The sequence below is a fragment of the Chlorocebus sabaeus genome, chromosome 26, assembly GCF_047675955.1.
Source record: "Chlorocebus sabaeus isolate Y175 chromosome 26, mChlSab1.0.hap1, whole genome shotgun sequence".
Classification (NCBI taxonomy): Eukaryota; Metazoa; Chordata; class Mammalia; order Primates; family Cercopithecidae; genus Chlorocebus; species Chlorocebus sabaeus.
In genome coordinates, this window is record NC_132929.1 from 44,830,460 (window position 1) to 44,839,423 (window position 8,964).

Consider the following 8,964-nt stretch of genomic DNA (forward strand, 5'->3'; position numbering starts at 1 on the left):
GGGATGGTGAAGGAAGAAGCTGAGGCAAGTCCCAGGATGGGGAAGGCAAAACATACCCTGGGGACTGGGACAGATCAGGATGGGAGTGAGGATGTCGTCTTTAAGATGTGAGGAGGAACAGAAAGAAGAATGTGAGAGGAGGAGTGGGGCCTGGCTGCCAGCCCTGCAGTCTAGGAGAGGCTAATTCGATTTGGGTGGGTGGAAAGTGGGGATCACACTTGCACCGAGCCTCCATCTACCGGGACCGAGAGTCCACAAGGCCAGGAGACCTGGTGTTGGGGCCTTCCAACCGGATGGTGTTTAATTTCCAGCAAGCCTGGGGAGGCACACAACCCACTGGGGAAACTCACACCTGGAGTTTTACCAGCCTGAGGCCACACACTCTTGGAACCTCTTTCCTGCTGTTGAGTCTGTACTTTCCCCTCTGCACCAGGCTTGGGAAGGCTTGGACAAAATTCTCTGGAGCACAGAAGGAAACTAAAGAGAGTGTCCTGATTTAGGCTGGAGGATGTAAAGAGGGTGTGCCCAAATCATTTGGAAACGTGGCAGAATCTGTTTAGCACAGGCTGTCTCACGCGTGCACTCAATGCACACACACATTCGCATGTCACCATTTTGGATTCTTTCCAGTCTGTCTACACCGCCTTAACACATTTGAGCCCTGTCCTCAGTCCTTTGCTGTCTTGTAACAAATTTCCACCAGGCTCCCATCCATATATACAAATAGTCAGTTGTTCGTTTAGGACTTAATATTACAGTGAGTGGGAGCAGGTGGAAGGACTTGGACATACGATTCTAAAATCCATGAATGCCCACATGTGTGATGACGGTATGCCCGTGTCCTGAGGTTTTCTCTCCAGACAGATTCCAGTTGCCCACGAGAGGGCGCTGCAGAATCACGGATCTCGAGAGGGTTTGTTTCCCAGGAAGTGAGACTGGTCCCTGAGTGGCCGTGAATCAAAGGGGCCGGGAAGACAGCGCCCTGTTCCAAAGCTCCCCACTAGAGGCAAAACCTCCAGGCTCCATCTCTGTGAAGTCAAGAGACTTCATGTTCAAGGTCAGAGTTTCTCTAGCTGTCAGTTTCTCACCGCCGCCGCCTTCCCCCCAAAACTCTACCTTCCCCATACCCAGTGTCCAGTTCTGGGCTTTCCTCTTTTCTCCTTGCAACAAAATGTCCATCGGTGAGGTCCAGTTGAGCTGAACAGGCCTGGCTCGGGGAGAGTTCACAGGTGCAGGCTCTATCTGCCCCAGTGGACATGTCATTGAAGGCAGGAGGACCACACATGTGAGTGGATAGCACGCATGGTCTGGCCATCTGGATGTTTCCCAGATGTGCCAATGTGCATCATCAGCCGTCAACAGGAAAACGCATCCGGATGGCCGGCTGACTTTTCTCCTTTCACCAGATGTTGGCAATGCTGCAGACACATCTGGGCCCACGACAGATAAGGCTGACCCACACAAAGACAAGAGAGAAGGAGCAAAGGCCAGTTATCGGCACGTGTGCCCATCCTCACCCATCAAGCGGCAAACTCCCCAAGGCCAGACATGTGGACCCGAAGCCTAGCACAGAGTATAGACGGGATGTCGGTTCCTCCCAGGGCAAGGGATTACTTAAATGGAATTATCCTTACAAAGGGTCTTTTGCCCCTAATTGTCACTGGTAATTTGAGGAACAAAAGCACAAACGCAAGCCCACTGAACCACTTTGCCAGGCGCCACTGCATTGTTCTGTGAGGACAGCGCTGAGGGAGACAGCAGGCATTCCTGAAATGACCAATCAGGCAGGCCGCTCCCGGATGAGCTGCACAAGTGCAGGCTATTAATACACTGAGCCAGGGGCATTCGTGGGAGGGGAGGGGGCGTGGGCAACATGGAGAGTCACCAGACTGGCAGACAAGGTCGAAGGTAGGGACGGATGAGGAACATTAGCCGAGACTGGCTCTGGGCCAACTTGTTGGAGATGCAGTGGACAAACTTTTGCCCTCTGGGAGGCAGAGCACTGAGTTCTACACTTGCCTCTGCCCCAGGCTGCTGTGTGACTTTGGGTGTATCATTTGACCTTTCTGAGTTCTCACTTTCTTATTATAAAGTGAACAGATCAAGTATGTATGTGTTTAAGCCCTTGTGTATGCATTTACAATGGTCATTTCTAGAAGGATACATGAAAATATATCTGTGTGCTCTGGGGAGTGGGAATGGAGGGATACAATGAAGGAAAGGATTTTGTGTTTTTGTTTTCCTTTTTGCCCTTCTGTAAAGTTTAAGTTTTTATTACTATTATGGTTTTATTTTAAAAAGAAACCCAAAATAGAATGTCATGTAAAAGAAAATAAAACAAGTACCAAGTGTTTGATATGATGCTATTTATAGCACAGAAAATAAATGATATATGTATATGGTGTGGGGATAAATAGATAAAAATACACGGAAAGACAGTTAGAAGCCAGCCCTTATCTGTCGTGGGCCCAGATGTGTCTATAGCGTTGTTAACATCTGGTGAAAGGAGAAAAGTCAGCCAGCCATCCTGCTGTGTTTTCTTGTTGATGGCTGACGATGCCCAAATGCCAAGCAGTTCGCAGTGGTTAACTGTGGAGGAGGCAAAGGAGGACTTAAATGTTTTCCCCTTATCTGTTTCCTGTATTTGCGTGTTACCTGAGTAAGGTTTCACTTCCTGTATTACTCATGTGATATTTTACTTTTTAACTTACGTACTTTTGTATGGCTTGTATCTATTTTTTAAGAGTAAAACAAAATGCACAGATTATCTGCAGTGTTGTCTAAGATCCTGAATATTGATTTGTTTTCAAGTGAAAGTATTTCGGGCCTAAGCCAAGGGACTGGCCCTCCACGTCAGGGGTCACTCCCTGGGCTCTTCAAAAAGGGAGGCTGCTATCGTGCCCATTATCAATATGCTGCTGGCCCTGAATGGCCTAAGTATTAAAATAAAAGGCCCTGTCCAGGCCCAAAACCAGTCCAGAAGGACTGTGGAGGCCGTGGGCATACACGTGAAATTGTGTGCACAGGGCCTAAGCCCAGCACCAGCCCAGCCTGGGAGTTCAGATGCCTCAGGGCACACTTTCTGTGCTAAACAAATACTCATATTAACCAGCCTTCCTGACAGATTGATGCATCTTTTTATGATCTGTCTTTACAATATGATGACTCTCTCCTTTTAAAAATAAGATTAATTCAGACAAGACATTTATTTTATGAGGAAATTCATCCCAGGGGGGAAAATACTCAAGCTGAATGCAGAGATGGCTGGAAAGAGACTTGACTCTCAAGGAAGCTTCCAGCCTCCAACCTTCGCCACCCAACCGTGGCCCCAAAGGGCTGCCCTAATACTACTCAGGGACAAATGGGCCCTCTTTAACTCCCCTAGCCGTGTGAGCGTAGTCTGCTGGAGAAAACAAGAAACAAAGACGGGTAGTGAGTTTTTGTGTGGCAGGGAAGAAAAGGATGCATTTTTTGGTAAAGGAAAAAAATTCTGAGATTTACCCAAATGTGGCTGGACATGAGTTTATACATACAGATTAAGCTTGTCTTTAAATAACCCTAAAGAATGTTCAAGAACAGTGAATGATTTGTCTCTGTGTCCCCAGTGACTAGAATAGTGACACCACCTAGTAGGTGCTTGGCATGTTTCATGAATGTTTCCACTGCTATGATCTGTTTCAGCTGCTGACCCCATGAGGTACCCTTGACTCCTCTATCTCTCCCATCTTCTTCCTTCAGCCAATCACCAAGCCTGTCGACATGGCCTTCTAAATGCTTCTCAAGCACATTTTCTTCCCCACTGGCCCTGCCTTGGTTCAGTCCTTAAATTGCCTATTACCTGGACTGGTGCAGCAGAGACAGACTGGAGAAAGGAAGACCAGTTAGAAGCAAAGGAAGCGTGGAAGACCAGCCAGCTAACTGGTTTTCTTTTCTCCAGCCTGGCTCTGATCCATCCTCCACACACTGCTGTGGGTCTGACTGCACATCTTCTTTTTGGAGGACTCTCCTATCATAGCCGTCAAACTCCTGAGTCTGGCACCCAAGCCCTCCCCCACATAAGCCCTGGATGAAGATCTCTTACCATTACAGCCAGTATTACCTGGCCGTTGCCTACCTCTCAGGTCTTGGCAATGTCCACCTTGCTCTTTGTACTTTAAATAACATCATTTATTGCTCCCCCAGGACACTGTGCAGCTTCGCACCTCCAAACCTTTGCTTCTGCATCGCCTGATGCTTGGAGCACTCGTCCCCGTTTCCCGATTGAGATTTCAGAACACTTTATCATCAGCCCACCTGTAAAGGCTTCCTTGCTGGTCCCTCCCATTGCAGAATAAACAGCCTGCTCCGTAGGATTGTACTGTATGTACCTACTTGTACCTACACATGTATTGCACGGTATTGTATTTGCCTACTTACTTGTCTATGAACTCCTTGTGGGCTTTGTCTCCCCAGTGCCTGGTGATCAGAATAAGTGTTGGGGAGCTGCTGTGACTCCATTGAGCCTCCATCTCATTCCTTTCCCTATCTTCTCTGCTGCTCCCCTTCAAGAGTAAGGATATCCCACCATCCCCACAAGCAGACGGGACCAGTGGTACAGGTGGGTAGAGCAGGCGGCTGCCTTTCAAGGTGCACCTTCAGGGGCCTTAGAAAGATCCCGCCTCCCCACAGCTCTAGATCTCCCACACATGCTTTCGTTCCATAGCCAGGGACTGGGTTGAATTTGCAAACCCTACAAATTCATTGGCAGAGGTGCGCTCCACCTTAAAATCACACTTACATGGGACAGGCTGGTGACAGAGCTGCTCCCAGTTCCCCCTTGGTAAAATGAGGAGGTGGGGCTCATGGTCCCTGGTTCCTTTGTGCTACCTCCTCCTTCTCTTCCTCATTCTTCTCCCTCTTTCTTCTTCTAACTCAAAAGAGATGAATGACTTAGAAAGCAAATGAATCAGAGATAGGGAAAGTAACAAGAGAAGTAATTTTGCCAAGTTATTATTCAAAGGAGCTCTCTGGGGCTGAGAGCAAGAGTAGCCCCATCAATCACCCAACAGAATGGGGCAGGCGGGGGACCCCGCACTTGGTGTCTGTGGATAACTCTGTGCGTGAACAACCAGGCCAGGAGCGTGGGGCCCTGCCAGATGCCACAGAGGAAAGAGGCCAGAGGGACACTGAATGGGGACACTTAGCCCAAAGGCCTGAGAGGGCTTCACTGACCTGCTTTACTCAACAGAGCCCCCTGAAAACCCCATTCTAGTGTGGGCCAAGAGTGGGAGGAGGGAGATATGACTGGCAGGGGTGTGGCAGGAGCCTGTTCTCTCCAAGGTGTTGCTACCCTGAGAGAAGAAGCCACTGCCCCATTGGATCAGATGGGCATCCAAGCCATACTCATTCCTGTATTCCAGGCCTTAGCCCAGTGAATGCATTCTCACCTGTAAAATGGGGATGATAATAAGATTGGTACTATTAGTAGGGTAATATCAAGGATTAAATGAGTGAATGTACATGAGGCGCTTAACTCAGTGCCTGGTATGTAGTATATTTCAGTCAATGTTGTCTGTCATCATCCTCATCACAATTACATTCTATGGAGGTGGGCAGACAAAAACCAAGTAAACAGATGAATAAACAATGACATTGTGGAGAGTAAGAGCTCTGAGAAAATAAAACAGGGAAACGGCAGAGAGTAAGTGCAGAGAGGAGCATGGGTACCTGGAGTCAATACCCTGGGGTGCACATGCCAGGAGTTGTGTGATGACAGGAAGTCATGAAATGCTTGGTGTTTTAGTTGTCCCTGTACCCTGTAAAGTGAGGGCAGCAATGCCCACCTCACCATGGGGAGTGTGGGGGGAGGGGATGTGGTGTGAGAATGTATGTGAGTGCAAGTGTGTGCTCATGGGTGTGAGTGTGTGCATTTGGGGAGGAGGTAGAGAATTGGATAAGGTACAACTGCAAACTATCAGCATTGGGGCACAGAGAAAGGTTCAATAAATGATGATCACTCTTCCTGCCTATGGCAAGCCTCAATAGATACTAATTCAATGATGATGTGATTTAGAAATTTTCCAGATGTTAGGACTTTCTCAGGGAAAGGTTATTCAACAGGGAGGTCGCCGTGGGTCCCTCGCCTTGCATGCTCCCCTCCCCAGCTCCACCGCCCCCGGAGGGCTCTACAGTCCCTCATTTTCATGTCCTTTGTGACCAAGCCACATTTAGAGGCCTAATAAATGCCTTCCCTTGAAGGGAGGACCATCAGGCTACAGGATAGGGGAGAGCAGCCCGGAGGCAGTGCCCCTCCCTGCGTCCTTCTCCAAACACTGATGATCCCGGGCTGCAAGAGGCGGTAGAGATCAACTCCCAGCCCCTCCATCTCATTAGCGCTGCATTATGAATTCCGGGGATAATGTATGTGATTTCCTCTGCTGATTGCTGCTGAAATCTCCTGCCTGTTTATCAAATCCCAGCCATGCTCTGCAGCCCTCTGCTCCTTGGCTCCGGGCTCCTCTTCTCCAGAGGAGGAAAACAAGGAAATGCTCCTAGGGGATTCTGGCTCTAGAGAAGAGGATCATGGTGAGAGTGAGCAGGAAATAAGGTTGGCTTTAGGGGCAGAGGGCAGAAGGGCTCCTTAAAGCACCTGATCCCCAACCCAGGGCCGCACTGAGGCTAAGCTCCCGGGGAGGAAAGCCCTACTAAATCAGCTGAGACCTACTCTGTCACCATTAGAGAACCACTCATTCATTCGTTCATCCCACAGGCATTGGCTGAGGTGTCAGGCACTGTATTAGTTAACAAGGATACCAAGATGAAGCACAGGCCCTGCCCTGGAGTGAGAGGGAAACACACAGGCCCATAGTGCCAATACAAGGGGCAGATGCCAGCACAGTCCTCATGAGGTGCTGGGGCAGCATGAAGGAGAGAGGAAGCAAGGTCAGTGTGGGGATGAGGTGACCCCAGGTGGTGGTCTTGAAGGAGGAATGAGACTTCACCAGCTGGAAAACAGGGGAGGGGAGGGTATATCTGTGCACACAAGTCCTGGCATGTGAAAAGACCCAGAAGCGTGAGTTGCTGGGTGGGATCCGCCCATCTTGGGGTGGCCGGAGGCCAGGTCAGGAGGCAGCGGGAGAGGAGGACAGGCACAGTGATGGACCTTGAGGCTGTGCCAAGGAGTTTGTCTTTAATCTGAAAGCAAGGAAGATCCACTAAAAGGTGGAAAGCAAGGGTGCGTTTGGTCCCATTTACCTTTTGGTGGATCTTCCTTGCTTTTAACACCTTCCAGTGTTAAAAGCACTAAAATCAGGTGATGGGACGAGACACGCCCTTGCTTTAACACCTTTTAGTGGATCTTCCTTGTTTTAACACCTTTTAGTGAGATGGGGATGGGCCTGGACCTCATGGATCAACACCTTTAGCAGCTGTGAGCAGGGCATGTTCCCTAGAAGGAACATGGGCAGGACAGGCAGGGAAAGTGCCTATGACAATGACCACTTTGAACTGTGCATTCAGTTGCCACCAGATCCCTTTTCACTTTCTCTGGGCACAGGTTGTTTCAGATGTGTGCATGTCATCTCCTGCCAGTCTGAAAGACCCCCGAGGCTGGATCCTTCCTTCCCTCTTCACATGTCCTACTTGGAAAAGACCGTAGGAAACAGCAAGCACTCAATAAGGACTTTTTGCCTTATCTTGGATTGTTTCAATGCCATTTTACAATTATTTCACTATTTCCTTACTGTTTGCAATGCTATGTTTGCCACTGAATGTTTACCTTCTCCAGTGTCTGCCTTGCCTGCAAACACAGAGACAGCCCAACTCTGACTACCTGCCCAATTTCCTTCTCCCTTCTCCCTTCTCCCTTGCAAACTGAACCCTGCCTTGTTCTGGGTAGTCCCAAGTGATAAACAGTGACCAAAGTAACCTTGAAGATTCTGAGTGAGCCCAGGCCTGTGGGAGGATCTGCTGGAGATTCCAGGGAAGCTTTTCCTCGTTCCTGCTGAAAGGAACGAGGGAGGCTGGTCCACCTCTTTCTCCTGCTTCCTGTCTTGACTGAGATTCCTGGACATCCTGAGGTCTCCTATGCCCGTGAAGCAGAAACCCCAGGCATTCAGGACAGTGACAAGGCCCTTTCCTGATCCAGGCTGCCTTCTTGCTCTATGAGGGCAAGAAGTTTGTTTTTCTCTCTGCTGTTTCCCAGCTCCTAGAACAGCGCCTGGTATGTGGTGGCCACTCAATCATCCTCTGTGGATTGAGGGAAAGTCTACCTTCCTTAGGCCATTGTTAGCTGGGAGTTCTGTTACTTACAACTGAACATATGCCTAACTCAGTAATTGTGAAAAATAATAACAGTATATGCTAAGATTATGAATGGAGTAAACTGGGTAGAATCACAAACTAAGGCACCACCCTAAAATGTGAAGAAAGGTGCTGTCATGAGCCACCTGTTTTCCTTTCCCCTCAGTTTTTCTCTACTCAGAGCTGGAACCGCTTGCCCCTTGCCCCCTCCAACTTGTACTTGCACCCCTGTTCCTCAAGGGACTGGCAGAATGGCTCATTTTCCTATGAGTCCACGTTTCGTAGTACAGGTCATCACCTTTTGGCCTTGCCTTGACTCCCAGAGCTGAGGATTCAAGCATGACGCAGATCTTCCCGGGCAGGAGAGTTTCAAAGCCCCACCAAACACCAGGAAGGGAGAGAAGCAAAGAAGGGAAAACCCTGAAGTCATTCTTGCCATATGGCTACAGCCTTGCATCATCCCTGATGTGAGCCATTAACCTGCTAACTACCAACCAATTAGCTCTGGTTTGGGCTATGCTTCCCTAGCTTGTGTCTCTGCTTCTCATCAGTCACACAGAGGGGCTCTTATAACCCCTGCCCCTTGGGAGGTATCCTTGGGGAAGGCCTAAAAGGGTCCTCTATAAACAGGTTATACACATCTTTCTGAGCCCCCTCCAGTGGGAGCTGAAGAGAAAGTTTCCC